This window comes from Cnephaeus nilssonii, assembly GCF_951640355.1.
Source record: "Cnephaeus nilssonii genome assembly, chromosome: 8".
Lineage (NCBI taxonomy): Eukaryota > Metazoa > Chordata > Mammalia > Chiroptera > Vespertilionidae > Cnephaeus > Cnephaeus nilssonii.
Genome location: NC_137079.1, coordinates 18,702,627 through 18,724,099, shown reverse-complemented (window position 1 = coordinate 18,724,099; position 21,473 = coordinate 18,702,627). Strand labels below are relative to the sequence as shown.

Genomic DNA, 21,473 nt, shown 5'->3' with positions numbered 1-21,473 from the left:
CCCTCTCTGCCCCTAGCATGAGCAATTGTACATTATATATTGTTTGCTTTCCAGCCCCTGAAGTCAAAGCATTATTGTTGCCTAATAGCAATTTAAGGTGGGTTAAATAGTTATACAATCTATCATATCACCTCAACCATGTGTATGTGGGGATGTACTAACTCATTAATAGTCTTTTTCTGTTGCAAGATCCAAAAAACCTATATAAAACCCACAAAATCCCTGGAGTTTGCTTCCCAGCATTTTCTTCATTCATTCAACAAATAGTTACACACTACCTACTAGTTCTAGTTCCGGAAAGATACAAAGATGAACAAGGCATGGCCCCTACCTTGGAGTTTGCCAGTCACTAGAGACAGGCATGTAAAGAATTAAGAAGTATGTCAAAGGAACAGTGGAATCATAGAAGAAAGAGGGATTGAATCTATCCAACAAAATGGAAGACTAAAAGCCAAATAAGCAGAACTCCTTAATCAACAAATCACAAAATACTTCCAGGCCCCAACAACCTTATTGTGACAAATTTTTTTGAAGAAAATTTAGAAACTAAGCCATAATACAGTCAAATGCCAGGGGGCTGACATGGCTGATGAAGTGAAGAGAGAAAGATCAATGGTCGAGAAAAAGTATTCCCTCTCATCAAAGGACTTGGGGAAATAGCAACATGACAGAAAGTAAGGGTGGTGGAGGTTTAGTAAAAACACTCCATCAAGGAAACAACTAAATGAGAATCAACAAAGAGGTAAATAAAGCAGGTTGAAATGGAGAACATAGATTGAGTCAGATTATGGTGGTTGTTTAATGTCAGACTGAGGAATCTGTACTTGCTTTGTCATACTAGATTTTTATAGCTTTTTAAGTAGGGGAGTGATGTCAACTCTAGATAGAGATTGGATTGGATAGTTTTTGTGATCTACGTATAATCTGTCAAACAATGCAGAAATGATTCCTACAGACTGAGAATTGAGTCAGCAACACCTCATGGAAAGATAACAGAAATCTAAGTATAATGCAGATTAAAACCAGAAAAGCACGATGATTTTGTTTTGGAATCAAATAGAACCATTGTGTGACCTTTGCCAAATGATAAAGACTGTAAATTTCTTTGAATGTCATTTTCTAATCTGTACAGTGGGGGTAATATAAAGATTATCATATAGGTTGTTAAGAGAATTAAATGAGACAATGCAGCTAAAAAAACCTTTGCTGGTTCTGGCACATCTGAGGCATCTAAAATGTTAACTACCTTTGTTGTGGCGATAATGATTGTTGCCTTTGAAACATGAAAGAAAGGTTAGCAGAATTTTCCAGAAAGGAAGGGTTAGTAGGATACAACTTGAAAATATTGGTACAAATTCACAGTATAGACACAGTAAATGACCCGGGTCAGCAGAATGGGGTTGAGGGCAAAAGGAGGTATCCATGGAGGCCTCCACAAACTGAGACTTCAGCCTGGTGTCAGGCTTCGAGAATCTTCTGTGAGAGTACTAAGTACACTGGATGCTCATCAGAAAGCACCAATTAATTAGATGGAAATATCGAAACACACGATTTTTGGCTCTGGGAATTTGACTTGTCATTGTTCAAACTTGGTCCATAGCTAAAGAATGCTTTGAGAGGAGAAAATAAAAAAAAGTAATGAAGGAATGAAATGTAAGAGCTTTGAAGTTAAACTATTACCACATTCCCTAGCTTATACTAAATTAGGTTGCCACATGTCATTTATGCAAAATTTCATTATATTCAAACTTGTATTATGAGGGTTTCTGCAATGAAGGCAAAAAGAAAAAAATGTATTTAAAGGTTCCAATGTCTGTTCATAAATAATTTCATTTCTTTAAGGATGTTTTGTAGCTGATTATATAGAACAAAAGAAATAAATTTCCACTATTTTATTTTATCAGTCATTAGTCAAACTTCCCCCTTGAGTTAAGCTCTGAGAAGGTAGTAATTCACTTGTCCTTTTAATAGCACAGCTCTGAGTAATCATAAAAAAACCAGACTTAGTGCCAGTGAATTTTCTTTGGCAAGTAGTGAAAAGACCGAAGAGATAAAATTTTGCTTTCAAGCATTTTTCGTAAGAAACTTTGACTTATTTGATAAATTGTAATTTATAGAATAAATTATAGAGTAAAATAGAAGACAATAAAGTTGCAAAAAATAATATCTTATATAATAAAAGGCTAATATGCAAATTGACCTAATGGCAGAATGACTGGTTGCTATGAGGCACACTGACCACCAGGGGGCAGACGCTAAACACAGGAGCTGCCCCCTGGTGGTCAGTGCAGGAGCTGCCCCCTGGTGGTCAGTACTCCCACAGGGGAAGCACCGCTCAGCCAGAAGCTCAGCAGTTGGCAAGTGCAGCGGTGGTGGCGGGAGCCTCTCCCGCCTCCACAGAAGTGCTAAGGATGTCCAACGGAAGGCTTAGGCCTGTGGGGAGGACATCTCCTGAGGGCTCCCAGACTGCAAGAGGGCACAGGCCAGGCTGAGGGATCCCCCCTCTCCCCCACCCCCCGAGTGCATGAATTTCATGCACTGGGCCTCTAGTTTCCATATATGAATGTTGGGATAACTATATTAGAAGACATAGTGAAGTAATGAAAAGCTGCCACCTGTACAAGGAATCACTGTGAATATGATCATTATAAATGTACAATGATACAGATGTGTTCTCATGTTGACTGGAATACCATAAACAGCATCAATCTCCTTGGCATGATTGTCCACAATGGAAAACAACATTTAGCAAAATTCTTAACTAAATCAAAATACAATCTTACCTTGACATACATGGCAGTGTAACATCCTCTTAAAACATTCAGAGTGCACTGAAAACCATAATATATATTTTTGGTGTTTGTTTGTAAAATGGAATTATAGTCTAGCACTATCATTATGGATAGTATTTTCAGCTACATGAATATCCTAGGGGAGATTACAAAGTCATGAGGGATGTAAAAAGAAAAAGCCTTCTCAACAACCCTAACCCTGTCTATCCAAATAGTAGTTACAGCTATTTGGTTGACATTGTGACAACCAAATGTCCCCACAGATTTCCAAAGCCCCCTTTTTGGGAGCAATCCCACTCCCATTGAGAACCAGTGGCATAGAGGAAGAGAGCAGAGAATGTGCTAAAAATAAAGGGCTTCTGGTGCTTAGTGTTTTTGAGGTTGTTTTCATATTTTTGTTTGTTTTTTAATATATATTTTTATGTTTATATTTGCTTTTGAGAAATTCTGAAAAACTTCTGGAGTTTATTTCCATATGCTGATTTCAAGGGGTACTTGGAAGAGCTCTTTAAATAGAACTCATTTATTTAAAATCAACCCCACAGAACCCTTGATGAATTAGCTTACCTCTTTTGATATTCTGCTTTAAAAAAAATAAATCAATTAAATAGATTCTAATAATAAAATAATTAACAAGTATGTTCCCAGGAATACACATGAAAAATACTTTTATGGTATTAATGTACTCTGAATTTTTTGAGTGAACAAATGTTTTGCCAAATCCCATTTTCTCTGTCTATATTTTTATTGCAAATAAAACAAATGTTTAGAATAATAAGGTCAAAAGGGTTTATGACAGGGATTCTTAGCCTGGGCTCTCTTGCCAGAGGCTCAAAGGTGGGCTGCAGAAATTTGTAAATTGTATGAAAAGTTATGTATATATGTTTCTCTCTCTCTTAACGCTTTCTGATAGCATTCAGATTTTTTATTATATTCTCAATATAGTTTATGTTCCAAAAAATGTAAGACAAACAACACTCCACATTTTTCAGTCATGAAGGATTAAATTTTGTCCAATAGTTTTTTTCTTAATAAGGCAGAAAAGTAGTTCAGCAGTGTCTAGAATGATTTTTCACTGCGAAGGTGAAAAGAATAGGGAATTAGAGTGACACTCAATAGAGCAGGAGATTAACTGGAACACTCTAGCAAATTGAGGTTTTGTGGTATACCTTTCAAGGGTAAAATAAAAAACCCAAAAACAAAAATTTCCCAGTTAAATAACCATTCCATGTGGATTCCCAAATGGAGTGTTCAACAATAAATCATCCCCTTAAAGTCCAAGTTTCTTCATGCACTTAATGTGATTTTGTTGGTTGCTGTTGAGTTGAGTTAAAATGCATTAATTTCATGTGGATACTATATTGAAGGGAAATATACAACCTTAATATCAAACGCAATTTATTTTGTTTTCCGATGATTTTGCCTTTCTCTTACCTACAGAAAGATTGTACAGGTATTAATATGCCTCTCATATTTTTATGCAACAATAGATTAAGTCAAGATATACCTAATAAGCACAATTTATAACTACTGCATTCCGACTATAGTATAAATGGGGATGAAAAGCAATGGACCAAAATTTTAGTTCCATAGCAAATGAAATCCCCACAGGTGAAGTGGGTGTGGAACCTGAATATACTTTGCCCACGTGCCTGCCAAATGGTAATCCTCCTTTTTATGCCCCACATGGAGAAAACGTTCAAAGGCACGCTGTGCTCCAAACAATTAGATAACCTACAACATTATATTCCTCCACAAAATCAGCCTTGGATTGCCCACTCTGTGACCATCACTTTCTTAGATGGGCTGTGAAAACAACATTTTTCCCATCTCCTGGTAGTATACCAATGGCCAACTTCATCCTTTACAAACCACCCTAAATCCACAGGCCTGTTGGAGGAATGAGATGCAATTCAGTGTTGCAATCAGATAAACAAATCTGCTTTCTAGAGAACTGAAATGTTAAAACTGAACATTTGGAGAAAGAAAGGTGACTGCAGTCCAGCAAAAGCGACTGACAGTGCTCTATTGTAAAAATTAAGAAACAGAAACCTCATTTAAAATGAAGTTGGGAGGCCAGAAGAAGGGCACACTCATGTGCTTAGGGATCATGGAGACCAGCAGGAAGAATCCTGTGCTATTACAGAGCTCTCCACTTCCTCTTCTCTTTAGAAGAGTTTCCTCTCCTTCATTTCTTGGGATTTGTGGTTCTCATGATACCACATCTCCTGAATTGCAATTCTTTGTTATTCCTGAATAAGTCCAATTTTGCTGGAGAAATATCTGGCTATTTGTTTAAGGTCAACACTATGAAAATCCATTTGGAGGGACAAGGAAAATCATCAATGAGCAAAGAGATTTCATAAACTTTCAGAATTTTATGGAATCATCACAATCCTGAAAGAGGACTATTATTATTACAAAATTACTAATATGGAATCTAAGTCTTAGAGAGGTGATGAGCTAATAAGAGCTCAAACAGATGTTTTTTATCAAGGTTTGTCAAATGATTCCAAAACTGTTATTCTCTCATTTTTTTGACATATATGTGTGTTTTTTAATGACATGAAATGTAAATCTGAAAGTTCTCTAATGTTAATGTAGAAACCTTAAGATACTTAAGACACATTTCTTTAAAAATGTTTTCATAATACAAAGGCATATGTATTTCAAACAGTGGGACAACTAAAATAAGTGTAAATTCCTGATCCTGGGAATGGAATAAGTAACAAGAAACAGCACTTTTCATAGTGAGTAATATATTTCTTACAGCAACTCTATGATTGAATATTAATTTAAAGTGAGAAAACTGAGGCCCATAGAAATTAAGAAAACCAAGGCCACATCACTAGTAAATGGCAAGTACAGGATTTTAACCCAGATGGTCAATTTTTTTTCATGACATCATGCTAACATACTGTATTATTTAGACTAGGCAAACCACTAAAACAAACAGATCAAAGACTTTAAAATGGATCAAACACAAGAGAAGTTTGGTCTTTGCCACTGTAGCAGTAGTAGGTGTAAAACAGATTTTGTGGTATCTCTCCTGCACATAGTCATTCAGGGACTCAGGCTGGGGAAGGCTCTGTTACCTTTGACATAAGGCTTCCAGTTATTCTGGGTGTCACATTCATTTCAGCTAGCTGGAGGGAAAAGGGCATGGACGAACATACAAGGGAGGTTTTTAAATGCCAAACCTGGAGGTAGTATAATCAGATCTTCTCATGTTCTATTGGCTAGAACTCAGTTATATGTGGCCACACCTAAGAGAAGTTGCAAAATATAGTCTAGACATGTGTCCAGAAAGAAAGAAGACTATGGTTTGAGTAAAGAAATTAGTCTCTACCTCCACTAACTTAGAAAATTAATCTCCTATAAAATTAGACAAGTATAGGCCCAAGAATGAGGAGACTACTAGAAATTTTTGGGGAAAGCATGGTGTGTGTGTTACTTAAGGACCCAGGTTCTGGAATTAAGTAACCTGATATGTAAGCCTAAAGCCACCAATCATTATGTGATTTTAGTTTTACCATCTCAGTATCTTAATTTCTCATTATTAAGATGGGACAAAAGTACCTATATCATGGTGTTAGTTGTAGGATTTAGTGTTGAAAAAGCACAGCAGAGAAGCTAAGTGTGTGTATAATATTCACTCTTTCCTTCTTCCTTAATAGTCAAACCTCCTCAATTTGAGGTGAACATATGTTCCCCAGGCAAAGACTATGCTTCCTAGAATTTCTTGTAAATTGGGTGTGGCCACCATGTCAATAAATTCTAGACAATGAGATATGAGCATAATACAAACCAGATCCTTAACAGGAAGCTGTTGGCACTCCACTTTCTCTTTCGTTAGGGTAGTCCCTTTTGTCTCTTTTCTGATAGAACATGAGTGAGGGATGAGTTAGTTTCAATTCCACAGAGAAGGGAACACCTTGAAGGATGGTGTAGCTACCTGAGCCCTTGGATGACCCTGTCAGAGAGCTGCCCTAACTCCCTGTACTGCTGGCCATGTTAGACTTTTATATGAGAGGGAAGTGTATCTTCTACAAAGCAGTCATTTCAGTCTATGTGAAACTGTGAAACCCAGTAAGCAGCTAGCTATTACAATTACTAAAGTACCTGGAACAGCCTAGCCGGTATTGTTCAATGGTTAAACATCGACCTACAAATCAGGAGGTCAGGGTTCAATTCCCGGTCAAGGCACATGCTCAGGTTGTGGGCTCAATCGTCAGTAGGAAGCATGTGGGAGGCAGTCAATCAATGATTATCTCTCATCATTGATATTTCTATCTCTGTTGCCCTCTCCCTTCCTCTCTGAAATCAATAAAAATATATTTTAAAAAAATAAAGTTCAGATAAGAATTTAATCTCCAAAATTTACAGGGAACTCATACAACTTAACAAAAGGAAGATAAACAATCCAATAAAAAATGGGCAAAGGACCTAGACACTTTTTGAAAGAAGATGTACAGAAGGCCAAGAGACATATGAAAACATGCTCAAAGTCACTAATGATCTGAGAGATGCAAATCAAAACAACGAGATACCATCTCACACCTGTCAGAATGGCTATCATAAACAAATGGCTATCATCCTCCAAATGAGGATTTGGAGAAAAAGGAACCCTCATGCACTGCTGGTGGGAATGCAGACTGGTGCAGCCACTGTGGAGAACAGTATTGAGTTTCCTCAAAAAGTTAAAAATGGAACTTCCATTTGACCTAGTAATCCCACTTCTAGGACTATATTCCAAAGAAACCAGAAACACCATTCAGAAAGGATATATGCACCCCTATGTTCATAGCAGCACAATTTACAATAGATAAGATTTGGAAACAGCCTAAGTGCCCATCAGCAGATGAGTGTATTAAAAACCTGTGGTACATCTACACTACGGAAAATTACACTGCTATAAAAAAGAAGGACCTTTTACCATTTGCAACAGCGTGGATGGAGCTGGAGAGCATTATGCTAAGCAAAATAAGCCAGTCAGAGAAAGATAAATATCACATGATCTCACTTATGTGTTAGATATAATGATCAAGATAAACTAATGAACAAAAAATGGATCCAGAGACAACATGGCACTGAGCAGATCATCCAACTTCAGGGAGAAAGCAAGGGAGGGGGGTAGTTAGAGATCAACCAAAGGACTTGTATTCATGCATATTAGCATAACCAATGGACACAGACACTGGGGCGGTGGGAGCTTGCCCTCAGGGCTGGGAGTGGCTGGGTGGGGGAGGTCAATCGGGGAAAAAATGAAACATTTAATACTTTAAACAACAACAACAAAAAAGTATTCAGATCATAAAAATAAAACATAAAAAGGTACCTGCCACAATGAATTCTCAGGAAATGATGTCTAGTATCAATATTTCAAAAGGATCACAGATCTAGAGACCATTTTCCAAGTATATTCTGAAGAATTCTAAATTATCAGCAGTAACAATTGTCAGAATAAAAGCAGGGATTTAGGTGGATGGGGTAAACTAATTTTGAAAAATATTGAGGTAAAATTAAATGAGTTCTCCTGCTAATGAATTGTTTAGTCTTAAGTCTGCTAATGCTACTAAATACTCTTGCAGGCGTCCTCAAACTACGGTCCGCGGGCCACATGCGGGTGTTTTTGCCGTTTTGTTTTTGTTTTTTTTCACTTCAAAATAAGATATGTGCAGTGTGCATAGGAATTTGTTCATAGTTTTTTTTAAACTATAGTCCGGCACTCCAACGGTCTGAGTGACAGTGAACTGGCCCCCTGTTTAAAAAGTTTGAGGACCCCTGCAAATGGAAAGCATAGGTAGGATTTCCTAAACGTAGTAGACAACAACATCCTTTTCAAGAAGCATGTTTTGGAGATAGTGTTCTGTGGACATAATTTGGAAAAAAATATTTTACTAAAGATAAATTCAAAAATGTGAAGAGAACCAGGCTAATTTTATTCTGAAAGATTACCCTACACTTGCAATATGGCACTTGAGTACATAAAACAATACATACTCATATTAATTATAATAAAAAATTATACAGCTCTATCCCTCATACTGTCTTCAAAACCAATGCTGAGTCACTACTTTTGAGTTAATCACGATATTAAACATCAAGGGACTTGTATTTCCTGAGTAACCACAGAGGTAGAGAATCAGAAATGGAGAAAGAAAAGAAAAGGTGGAGTGGGTACAAAGCCAAGGATACTATAGTTTTAAAGGAGAGTATTTGTGATACCTTGATATAATTTTCTATTCAAATCATTCCAAGCAGATGAATTAATAAGTACATGTTTGAGGAAAAAAAATGCCTGGAAAGTAAATCCAACAACAACAAAACCGCAAAAGGAAAAGAAACATGGAGTCAATTATGGCTAACATGTCAAGCTGACCACAAATTCCTGAATTAACAAGAATGTTCTGTGCATATCACTGTGGATCTCCTTTATAGACATTCTGATAGGGAATTACTGCAGTTGGGTGATTTCACAAGTTATATTAAGTCCAGTTTAGCTAGGATTCTGTCTTCAAGAGATAAAACAAACTGCCCTTAAATTATAGAACGAATTATAAAAGATGGTTCCCTTAATTTTGATAGAATTGATAAACTAGCCAGCTAGAATAGCATGCTTTAACTCTCGTTCTCTATCATTTTAATACAGATTTGAGGAAAGAGAGTAGGAGTCTCAAGATCCCTACTCCACATTTTCAGATGAGTTTAGGTTTTTACGAGTCAGCTGTTACAAGGGAAACACAAAGATTCTCTCTGACAGGCACTTTAGAGGAAAACACTAACAGTTGAATAAAGGTAAGCCAATTAAACCTCTTACTCATGCCTAATAGAGTTCCGAGTAGTCCAAGCACCTGGCTTGGAGTAAACATTTACTTTTCGCAGCCTGCAATTTAATCAGCTTGTCAGGTGGTGGAGAGCTCCATCCAGAGGGCGGTTCTCTCTGACCTGACTCTCCTCTTAATTGGAAACATTGTTTAGTGTTCTGTCTCCCCCATGCCTCTTCTTCCTCAAGTATCTCCTCAGTGTATCACTATCATATATAAATCCATTAGACCAGCCCCACCCTTGAAGTCAGCACTCCTTTGAGGGGCTGGTGTGATAAACACAGGGATTTAGAAAGCTTCCTGGGGTTTCCCACTGGGGGCTGAAAGACAGAAGGCAGTTTTCGGTCAGATAGAAGGGAAAGAAGGTAGGAGACAGACACAGCAGCAAAACAAGAGGCCTCCTTACAGGAGGGAGTGGATGAACAGAAACATATCCCTACTCCGAAGAGTGGGAAAAGTAGTAATTGATTTGTTTGAAACATTTCAGGGCAATGGAATATATTAGACTAGAGGCCCGGTGCATGACATTCGTGCATTGAGGGGGGTCCCTGCACCCTTTCCCAGTCTGGGACCCCTTGGTGGACATCTCCTGAGGGGTCCTTACTGCTGCTGCAGAGCCGTGAGCCCGGCTTAGCGCTTAGGGTTCCTTAGCGCTCGCCGGCTGTGAGCCCAGCTTCTGGCTGAGCGGCACTCCCCTTGTGGGAGTGCACTGACCACCAGGGGACAGCTCCTGCATTGAGCGTCTGCCCCCTAGTGTTCAGTGTGTGTCATAGTAACCAGTCATTCCATTCTGCTATTAGGTCAATTTGCATATTAACCTTTTATTATATAGGACTAGAGGCCCGGTGCATGAAATTCATGCACGGGGGCGGGGGGGCATCTCTCAGCCCGACCTGTACCCTCTCCAATCCGAGAGCCCTCAGGGCATGTCCTGCTGACGGCTTATGCCCGCTCCCTGTGGTTCTCTGCTCTCTGTGGGGCTTGCCTGCTCCACACCATAGCGATGGGCAAGCAAGCCCTGCTGGGTGCTGCCTGCAGGCCCACTTGCCTGTTGTGGGTCGCCAGCAGCTACTGCCAAACAGGCCCTGCTGTCTGCTGTCAAGCTGCGCCGCTGGACCCACCCCCAGGCCCACCCTGAGGTTGCCTGTCCAGCCCTGCCTGGCTCCCCGGGCCCCACAGCAGCTGCGGCCGCTGGGGTCTGGCCCTGCCTCCCTCTTTGGCCCTTGAAGCAGCCTCGGCGGCTGCTGACCAGGCCCTCCCCCAGTGCAAGTGCATGGAGGCGGGTCCAGGAGTGGGCGCTGCCCCGACCCGCGAACGCTGATGGGGCGGGTCTGGGCGACACCGCCACCACCACGCGAACGCTGATGGAGGCGGGTCCGGGCTGATCCGGCCGTTGAGAGACCACCCCAAGTCCCACCCCCCAGCCTCCCGCTGGCCCAATCGTGGGCATAGCGGAGTGATGCTTATTTGCATATTACTCTATTATTAGACAGGATGAGTTAACAGTCTCTCTCTAAACACTAAAACTCAAAGAAACAAGAAAGGGGGCACTTAAAAGGGATTTTAAAACATCCAGAGCAATTTCATTATCTTTTAGGTGTTAAGAAGACATTGCAGAGAGGTGGCTCTGCCCACCAATCAGGCAAATTGGTTAATGATAAAATCAGAATGCGGTCACGTAGCTCCCAGTCCAGGTAGGTCAGGAGCATTGAGTTGGCAGCTGGACAGTCTTACTTGAATCTTGGCTCCACTACTAATATTTGGCTGTGGGAATCTGGGGAAGTTATTTGCCTTCCCTATGCAGTTCCTCACTGAAAAATGAGGGTAATAATAGTACCCACCCAACAGGGTTGTTTGGAGGATTCAATAATTTTAAGTGTAGAAAGTATTCAGTTCAGCTTCTGGTACAACGTAAGGGCTCTATCAACTGCTCTTTTTCTCTGATACCTGACATCGCAAATACTGTTGTCATGCGGTGGTAGAGTGTCCTGGCCCACTGTGCTATTGAAGGGTCATCAGAGCCTGGAAAGGCAGCTCTCAACCATAGGGAGCTCTGAGGAGGTCTCAGAGGACACCATGAAGCAGAAAAAATCAGGGGACCTGTAGCTGTTGCTATTCCTCAGGCCCCTTGCTCTTTGGAGTTGGATGGATTCAAGAATGGTTGGGGATTTGTGTTTCTTTGCCTGATGAAATAGACAAGAGCCTGACAAGGAGCTAAAAATTCTTTTTGCTAATCATTTTCTTATGGTCATCAACACATAGCTAACAGTAGCCTTGGGCTGGGATGGCTCTGATCAGATCTCCGTGAGCAAATGCTGGGTGGTTGATAATATTTGTTATTTACCGATTTCATGGCTGTCTTGGACTAGAGTTATTTTTCTAGAGCCCTTTAATACCTTTAAAGAAGAGGAATTCCAGAGGAACCAAGCTGTCCTCTTACTAATATGCTGATTGGGAGCTGCTTTATCTCATCACTTCCTCCCCATACCCACTTTCCTAGGCGAGGCTTGCTTATTTTAAAGCATTCAGCTGTTAAAATAAACATTGCAGGAACAGAGTTGCAATGAATCATTGAAAAAGAAAACGTTATCTTCTTTTCTTCCAACCCGGCTGGCTTCTCTTTCAGCCAAGGTGGTGACTCAGGCTGGGCCTGTCGAGGTGCAATCAAACAAATGTAAGTGAATGTGTTGGCCATTTCAATACATCCTGGCTCAACTATGTGGAACTCTCCTAATGTACAAAAGTGCATTGGACCAGTAAACTCTTTGAGCCCTCACTGGATTGTGTTTATATGGCATGGCCTTGGATGGCAACAATAGTTGCTATGATTTGTTAAGTGCTTATTATGTGCCAGAAACCTTAGACCATTGACTTTCTTCTTTTATTTAAATCCTGACTACTAGAAAGTAATACATTTTTATAGCATGAACTGGTGCACACTACACACACACACACACATGCACACACAGACAACTAAAAGTTTGATGAAACAGTATATACCCTAAGTACAGACAATACACTGAAATATTTTCTATTCTACTTTGTTATTTTGCATTCTAAAATTCTGGTTTTGACCCATTAAATTGATTTCATGACTCATGAATGGATTGTAATCTACAGCCAAAAAACACTGACTTAGGCAAATTTATTTCTTGTAAAAACCTTGCAAGGCAGATGTTTGTATCAGATTCCACGAAGAATAGTTCAATAGAGAATATTTAATAAGGGGAACCAGTTAAAAGGGGCTTGGAAGAGCTGAAATGCCAAATAGGGAACAGTGAGGCAGTCCAGAAATTAGCAACAGCAGGAACTGGCTTCTTCAGTCAGGCCTAGGAAACAGGAGAAAGGTGGTGTGATCAGCCTGCACCAGGCTGAAGCAGGGACCTGAAACCGTGGAGAGAGTTTAGCAGGAAGTGGGACCAGGGAAAGTGAGACCCCAGAAGGTGGCTGTCCCTGATAACCTGGAACCTAAGAGGAGAGGTAGTCACTGCTGGAGATACCTCTCAAAGGAAAATAGAGAGGGGGGGAGGGTAAATGGGGAGAGGGGGGTGAAAGGGGGAGAGAGAGAGGGGGGGAGAGAGAGAGAGAGAGAGAGAGAGAGAGAGAGAGAGAGAGAGAGAGGAAGAGGGAGAGGGAGAGGGAGAGGGAGAGGGAGAGGGAGAGGGAGAGGGAGAGGGAGAGGGAGAGGGAGAGGGAGAGGGAGAGAGGGAGAGAGGGAAAGAGGGAGAGAGGGAGTTAGGGAGCCAGGGAGGGAGGGAGAGAGAGAGAGAGGGAGGGAGGGAGAGAGGGAGAGAGGGAGGGAGGGACAGAGGGACAGAGGGAGAGAGGGAGGGAGGGGGAGAGGGGGAGAGAGGGAGAGAGAGAGAGAGAGAGAGAGACAGAGAGAGAGAGACAGAGAGAGAGAGAGACAGAGAGAGAGACAGAGAGAGAGAGAGAGAGAGAGAGAGAGAGAGAGAGAGAGAGAGAGAGAACTGGGCTTCTTCTACTCTCCAATTCCTCCTTCCTCCTATTGGTCAAGTCAAATCTAGCTAATAGCCAGTGGAAATGTAGTTTTTCTAAATTGAATTTATTGGGGTGACACTGATTTTTAAAAGCATAGCATACAGGTTTCAAGTGTACAACTAGTTTTCAGGGATCAGCTCTCTGAGATACAGATATAAATAGGGGGAGATATTTGAGAACCAGAGGCACATGACTTGTACAGCCAGGGCCGGCTTTATGGGTGTGACCTGCCTACATATACTGGCTCTAGAGGGCCCCCCACACTTGATTTAAGTTATCAACTTCCTGAAATTCATAATAATTTTTGAACAAAAGTTCCACATTTCTATTTTGCACTGGCCTGCAAATCGTGTAGCTGTTCAACACACAGCACCGTTATTCCCATTGTACAGATGAGAACTCTGTGGCTCAGAGATTAAGTAGTTTACTGTGGGTTTCACAAAAGTGCATATAGTAAAATTTGAAACCAACCTGGTATGTCTGAGGCCGAGGTCCACACTCTTTCCTGTAAACTGCAGGTCAATTCTATTCCCCCAAACTGTACTAAAAATCAAAGGGGCGAATTTTGCAGGTAAATCTCTTCCAGTTTAGCAGGGAAGGGACTCATGTCCTCAGCCATTGCTACTCAGAGAATAATTTCTGCTATTCCGTTTTGGTCACTCCAGGCCACAAACATTAACCCAGACTTTGGGGGCTTGCTAAGAGCAGCTGAAAAGATGCTAATAGGGTTTCTCCTGCTCCCCACTGCTGAAGAAGCAGAGTAATTCGAGAAATGCAACACCTGTTTTCCCTTCAAAAGTTGCCTTGAAATTGATGTAAAGTAGGAAATAAGTGCAGACTTGACTTCAACAATTCCCTTATGATCCCTTAGAAGTGAATGGAAGCTGTGGGTGTGGACCTCTCCCTCATGACGGTAGCCAGTTCTCTCCCCACCTTTGGTCCTCTGTCAGAGGTTTAGACATGAGGTTTTCCCCCAATAAAATCTTCCTAGCCTCACTTTCTGGGGTCATTCTGCTTTCACTAACAGTTAAGACTGAAATGAAGCCAAACGAATTTGGCAGGAATCAACTCAGAGGGAATATTAATTAATGCAAAGAATCCCTAATACAATTACTATAAATTCTCTATCTCAATATTTCAGTGATTTTTTTGCTGTTCTGTGCTCCTTGACTTATGTAGTGCCTATGGCACCTGAAGCAGCAGTTTTATGCTGGAATATTCCATACAAGAATATATTTTCAACTTCTTGTCATAAAATATTACTAGTTATCCACCATTATCACATTTTATTCCCATTCTATTTATAAAGGTTTTCTTGCAACCTGAGTACAAAAGACAGTCCTAATTATCAGAGGCTCATATATAGAGTGATTGATGAAGCTTAAACCAATCTCTGAGATCAATTCTATACCAATTCTAGCCAGAGGGGAAACAGGTTTCTGGAGAGATGCCAGGACAGGCCCCAGGGCTGCTGGCTACTTAGGATATAAAGATAATCTTAGGCAAATCTCTTACTCCTATGTCATGTTTCTCCCCACCCCACCCCCTGCCCTAGGATAACCTCAACCTTCTCATCCTTCAGGTGTGTCTTCCTAAGTGTCTACATTGGGTGTTCATTCAATAAATACTGGGCATTTATGATGTGCCAGGTGAGCAAAATACTGAAGACTCAAAGATGAATAAGGCATGCCTTCTAATACGACATGGAGTCTTGAGAAATATTAGACAATAATTCTTACACAAAGTGATTGCAATTAGTATTTGCAGACATGAGATGAAGAAGAAAAGGAATGTTCAGCAAGCCTGGTAAAAAGCATAATAAAGATTTTACTGAGGCCGTGCCTCTGAGTACTGACAATCTAGACCAGAAAGACATCCATAAATTATCATCACTAGTAGCAATAAGATAACTTAGCAAAAACAGAGATTACTTGAATAAGAATTAGAGCCCAAGCCCATTTGTCAAATTGTCAACTTTTGTTGTTGGGCGGATAATGGTGTCATATTCAGAACTGCCCAGTCAGTAGGAAGACAACTTGCTTCATTCTGAAGTTCCTCCATGTCTACATGTTTCAGTTGGTAATTAAAAGAATCACCTTGAGGTTAAGATTCCAAATTTCCAGGCATGCTTTTGGGTATTTGTATAATCAGGCAAGTTTTGGGGAAAACTGTAGTATTCTAGTCCATCCATGTCTTCTGAGGAGGATTTTACAATTTTGAGTAGTGAGTATGGGGACTATGAGAAAAGGGGAAAGTGGTCTGTAAGCACCTTGATTTGGGACCACAGAGTCTTTGGTTCATTTCCCAGATTGGTCAGCTCAAAAGGATCTGTCAGGTATATCATTCAACTTTATATAAGTCACAAAACTGAGGAGACCCTATTTGATCTTACTGTCATATGGCTTCAGACAGAAGGGATATTTAAAAGGAGAGCATGTCCTTGCTCAGGGTAAAGGAAGGAGGTTCTTACCTTCTATTTGCTAACACACAAAAGAGGAAAGTTCTCTCTTAGAAAACATTTCATTTAAGAGATGAATCACACACTGTGTTCTTTTTTTCCTATCACATCACCTTTATAAAACACCACTGGTTTCTCTGCTCTCCTTCTTCTTCCCCCTACTTTATCCTTCTCTCTCCTCTGTCTTCTCTGACACTTTTTCTAGCCTTGCCTTTGACTCAGGCCCTTGAAGTTCCTCAATCCTTTCCCCCTTTATACTTTATAAAGATATTCTTTTCTCTCTCTGCCATCCTCTCTCCCTTTCTCTTGCTTTCAAGGTCCTAAGAATCTTTCTAGGATTTTCTTCTTTGTCCTTTCCCACTGAGACAACTATGCTCTTCAGGATTTCTAGCAAGTTTTAGAAAAAAAGTATAACAATAAAATAGCCACTTTTTACTCAGTACATTATATTCCAAATAACAGTATGGAGTTTGCAAATATTAGTTCCTTTAATCCTTATACTAGCTTTCTGATATAGCATAGTCAGTTCCATTGAACAGAGGAGAACACCTACACTCAGAAAAGTTGTATAATTTACCTAATGCCTCATAACTATAAAAAAAGAGGTTTTCCCATGTTAATATCAGAAGTAGTCCAAAGCTATTTACCAATCCAGTATTTTAGATTGTGGCTAATAAACAAGGTAAAATATAAGCTCATCGTCACTTATGACTAATGATTTGGTGATTCTTACCATAAGAAGGTCATATTATTTATAATTCATGAATGATGTTAGTCTCAATTATTCTTGAACATAGAACTTTCATTTTCTGTTTGAGATTCTCAGTGTTTATGGGAAATCTTTAAGGAACCTATCTAGGAAACATGCCCAGGTTTAAAGTATGGACTCCTGGACGTAAAACCTCCTTTGCATTTGACTTGATGGTGTTTCTGTTGTGGGCCAGCTAGGGAACTGAGTGGTTAGATCTGGCTGGAATTCATCCTACAGTGGACAACAACATAGAACTAGAAAGAACAGAATACTTGGACTTATCTCAGTTTTACCACCTACCAGCTGAGTGACCTGGACCTGAATTTGCTCACTGGTTAAAACTAATATTTTGGACCAAATGGTCTCAAAAGTTCTTCCTACTTCTTAGAGTCTATATTTTAATAAGCTTCTCTTGGACCCAAAGTTGAAGTCTGCATGTGCCCAGGGATAGTCAGGACCCAGGACCCAGCATCTCTCTACACTAATGGGAAACCTTAGGAACAAAGTGGGAATGAATGATTGTATATCTGCTTGGGTGGGAAGATGCTTGTGGTTCCGCCATACTGCACTCCATTAAGCCCCAGCCTTCCCAATACAATTAGTACAGAAATCATAAGGCTTACTGTTATCAAGGCAATTGACAGACAAACTTAAGTATGATTTTTACTCTGATGCATGGAGGATGTTTTAATTACAACAAATATGTGGCGGTAGAAATCAAACTGTTATTTAATAAACAGGCATGTAATAGATGTTCAAATGACTACATTATTTAATAGACACTATTGTCTTTGGCTAGCTTTTTATTGCTGCTGCGACAAACTATCCCAAACTAACTGCCTTAAAACAGCAATTATGCAGGTTAGATGTCTGGAAAGGGTCTCAAGGGACTAAATTCAAGGTGTTGTTAGGACTGCATTCCTTTCTGGAAGCTCTAGGGGAGTATCTGATTATTTGTCTGTGCTAGCTTCTAGAGGCTGCATGTGTTCCTTGGTTAGTGGAATGCCCTCCTACAGCTTTAAAGTTAGCAACAGGGGGTTGAGTCCTTCTTCCATGTTATCACTCCCACATCCTCTTGTATGGTTATTTTGAGCCTACACGGATAATCCAGGAAATAAATAAATTTCTCTATTTTAAGGTCAACTGATTAGTAACCTTAATTCCATCTGCAACCTCATTCCCCTTTGCCATGTAACATAACACATTTATATGTTTCGACGTTTAGGGCATAGACATCTTTGGAAGGTCATTACTCTGCTTACTACACTGTCCATTTTTACTCTGGGTTTAAAATTTTGATATAAACAGAAACACTTTATGAATCTATTGTGAGAGAGCTTATTAGACATGGCATTAATCTCTATCAAGAAGCCTTAATAACCTCACAGTGAAAGTAGACATTAACATAGGGATGAAAAGTCATTCTTTTCATAGCTAATTAAACTGACTTTACCAATAAGTACTTGTGAATATTTCAAAAGAGCCCTGGGGTTATTTTTACAGGAAAGAAATACTGATATTTTTAACACAGTAGGATTGTTTAAGATCATTTTGGGATAACCTCTGAAATTCACAAGCTCTACCCCTTTGTTAGAACATCAATCAATAGTCTATTAAAGATCACATATTTTATCAGTTACCTGCAAGAATTTCAGTATGCTACCTTATGAATTTTTTACTATAGACCTGATTATGAGCATAAATAAAATGAAATAGTATTACTATTATTCAGCATTATGAATAAGGGAACTGACTGACAATAAAAAAAATCAAGAATGATTAACTTCACCACTAAATGGCTTTGGAGCTACTGGAGCCAAAAATCAATATACAAAAGTAAAAAATGTCAATATGCTTATTTTCCCTATAAAAAGTCTCCAGGAGTTCTGCTGGGTTTCTTATTGTTCATGTCTTTCAAATGCCAACTAAGAAATGACTGTCATTTTTATCTTCACATCAGGTCATCTGAAAAGAAATGACAAAATGGAGAAAAATATCTAATAGCATCTAGAAAACTACTTTCTGATATTTTCTTATACCCTATATTTGGGATTAAAAATAAATCCTGATTTATTTGTATTATAAATTTTAACATTTTTAAAACAACACATAATTAAATTTTAATGAGACAATTCTTTTATTTTAAACTAGTGCCCAGTGCATGGATTCATGTGCATTGAAAGGAAATTAGAAGAAATATTTTCATATTGCTATTCGCCCTTTCTCTATAATAGAAGTGTCAACCAAATCCACGATGGACAATGACAGATGGAAACACACGCGTGCCATTGGTGCCAGTGATATATATATATATATATATATATATATATATATATATATATATATATATATATTTGCTTAATTAGACCTGCTTTCTGATGTAGCTAAACTAGCTAAACTTTTTACAACCCAGTGAAGCACCCCAACTTCTCTTTCAGGTAATTGTCAGCAACACAGCAGTAAATATGAACATGAAGCAGGTTATTATTGTAGATCATGCAGGAAGAACAAAGGGTAAAATATTTAACTGTAGCAGTGTTACAGTATATTCTGTACCGTGAGAAAACCTGAAATCATTTTCAAGGTCCACCATTTCTTACTACTTTTCAGTTGGGTCAAGTTTCTAAACTTTCTAAATCTCCGTTTTCTGGCTAATGAAAAGAAAGTAGGATTCCACTGAGTCTCCTATCTACCTACTCCAGAACTTCTGTGAAGATCAAATGAGATGAGGCACGGGAAAACACTTCACAGACATTTGGTTAAAGTGTGAAATGTTTGCACTTGGCTATAAAGCAAGCCGTGTTCCTGGGCTGAATAAACTGCAAGGAGGCTAGTGGTCGCTAGGGAGAGGAAGCTGGGCATTGCTACATGATGTCATTACCCTGCCCCCATAGTGACTGTTTCCGGGCTGTGCTGGGCTGTGGGCCACATTTTGTGCCATGGAGTCTCGGCAGTGTTGGCCGTGATTTGGTGGGGTGTTGCTCTGGGGTGGTGTCCCACTTGGGGGAAGCCTAGTGTTGCTTTGTGGGTGCCAGATCCACAGTGCCATTTCTCTGTAAATGGCCAGTGTGTGTCACAGCAGCTCCTGTGTTGAGCATCTGCCCCCTGGTGGTCAGTGCACATCATAGTGACCAGCTGGAAGGTCGGACACTTAGCATATTAGCCTTTTATATAAGAGATATATAGATGGCCTTTAATGATATTTACAGGGATGACTAACAAAGGAAGAAAATGCAATTTTTTATTCTTTACTCAATTTGATGTTAGGACAGAAATCTCTGTACAGCAGAAAAGCCCAAATAAATTTTTTTTAAAAATGGAATAAATTACATATACATTTCAATAACAGTAACCACTAATTCTCGTCTTCCTTCCATTTCTCTTTTATGTATTTTTAAAATTGTAAATGTATTGTTGAACTAGTCAGATTACTAAAGAGATCTCTGTAACATTAAGCATCACATCTGAAGAAAGTTGGAGAGCACATATTTTTATGAGTTCATCATACGTAAAGTAATCTAAGGCAGGGATGGTCACTTAAGGGTCTTTCTTAGAGAAATCACTGTGGGACCAGAATTGCCCACTATCAGATCCACATCATTACTCTAGTCTCAAGCTGAATTCACTTGCCACTATACCACCTGAGCTTCCCAGAGATGCTTTGCTTGTGTGCAGAGAGTTATATAATTAAAATACATTTCAACTGGCTTCCATATGGCGACCAGTTGGTGACAAAATAAAACTGCATGTGGTTATATGCACAAGCTGTCTGAATGCTATAAAAAGAAAATTTTGACCAGTGATGCTGGTCAAAATGCTGATTAAATCAGCATGTATGTTACAATATCATGGTTAAATTCAAAGAACAAATTAAGTGTCCCTTCCATGGGAAAAATCTAAAGAAAACAAAAGATATGTATACAAGTTTCCACAGGTGTTCACAGCCCAAATTTGTCTACAGCAGTTATCCCACTGCCATATGCACACACAACTTTTGAGCCTTTCCCTTCTCAACTCTATTTTTCTTTCTATAATTCCCTATCCTAAGTGAGCAGTGAGTCAATCCACTTGGCAGAATGAGTAGCATAACAAGAACTGTTCTCTATAGGGAAATGAGATTAAGAGTCCAGAAGAGTTTCTACTGCCCCGAAATAAAATCCTGAGTGGGACAGAAATAGAAATATATATGTTGTTATACAAGTGGCTATGTTTGATTTTACAACACTTTAAAAAATATTGTTAATAATGCAGTTATAATTTGTGCACACTAACTACAAATATAAGTGATGAGAACATTAAGAGCTGTGTTTCTTAGCAACTTCCTCTCCTGTGCAATATTTATAAGCCTTGGCAAACCTCACAGAAGAGGTCTGAGCACCATGTTCTAGATAATGGGATGAAGATTCGCTGGTACTTTTCTGCTGTTTGGAATCCAGAATTGTCTAGTTCCAAAGACTGACCCATTTGGACCACAATAGTGAATTTAAAATGTTTTTCTTGCTTTAGCAGGGGAATTCGTCAACAGATAAAAGCAGAATGCAGGTCTGAGAGAAGTTGCACCCCCAGCTCCAACCCTACCCCCTTGCTCTCTCCCCATTTCCTTCTCCATCACTCTGCAACAGCCTTGGAGCCATTTCCCTAGA

General features: G+C 39.6%; 1 protein-coding gene across 1 annotated transcript in view; it reads right to left on the bottom strand.

Moving 5' to 3' along the window:
• The window catches only part of NRG1 (neuregulin 1), a gene marked incomplete at both ends in the record, with an annotated part of 981,791 nt that overhangs the window by 556,487 nt on the left and 403,831 nt on the right, over window positions 1–21,473 (bottom strand). The gene's annotated exons all lie outside the window — the stretch shown is intronic.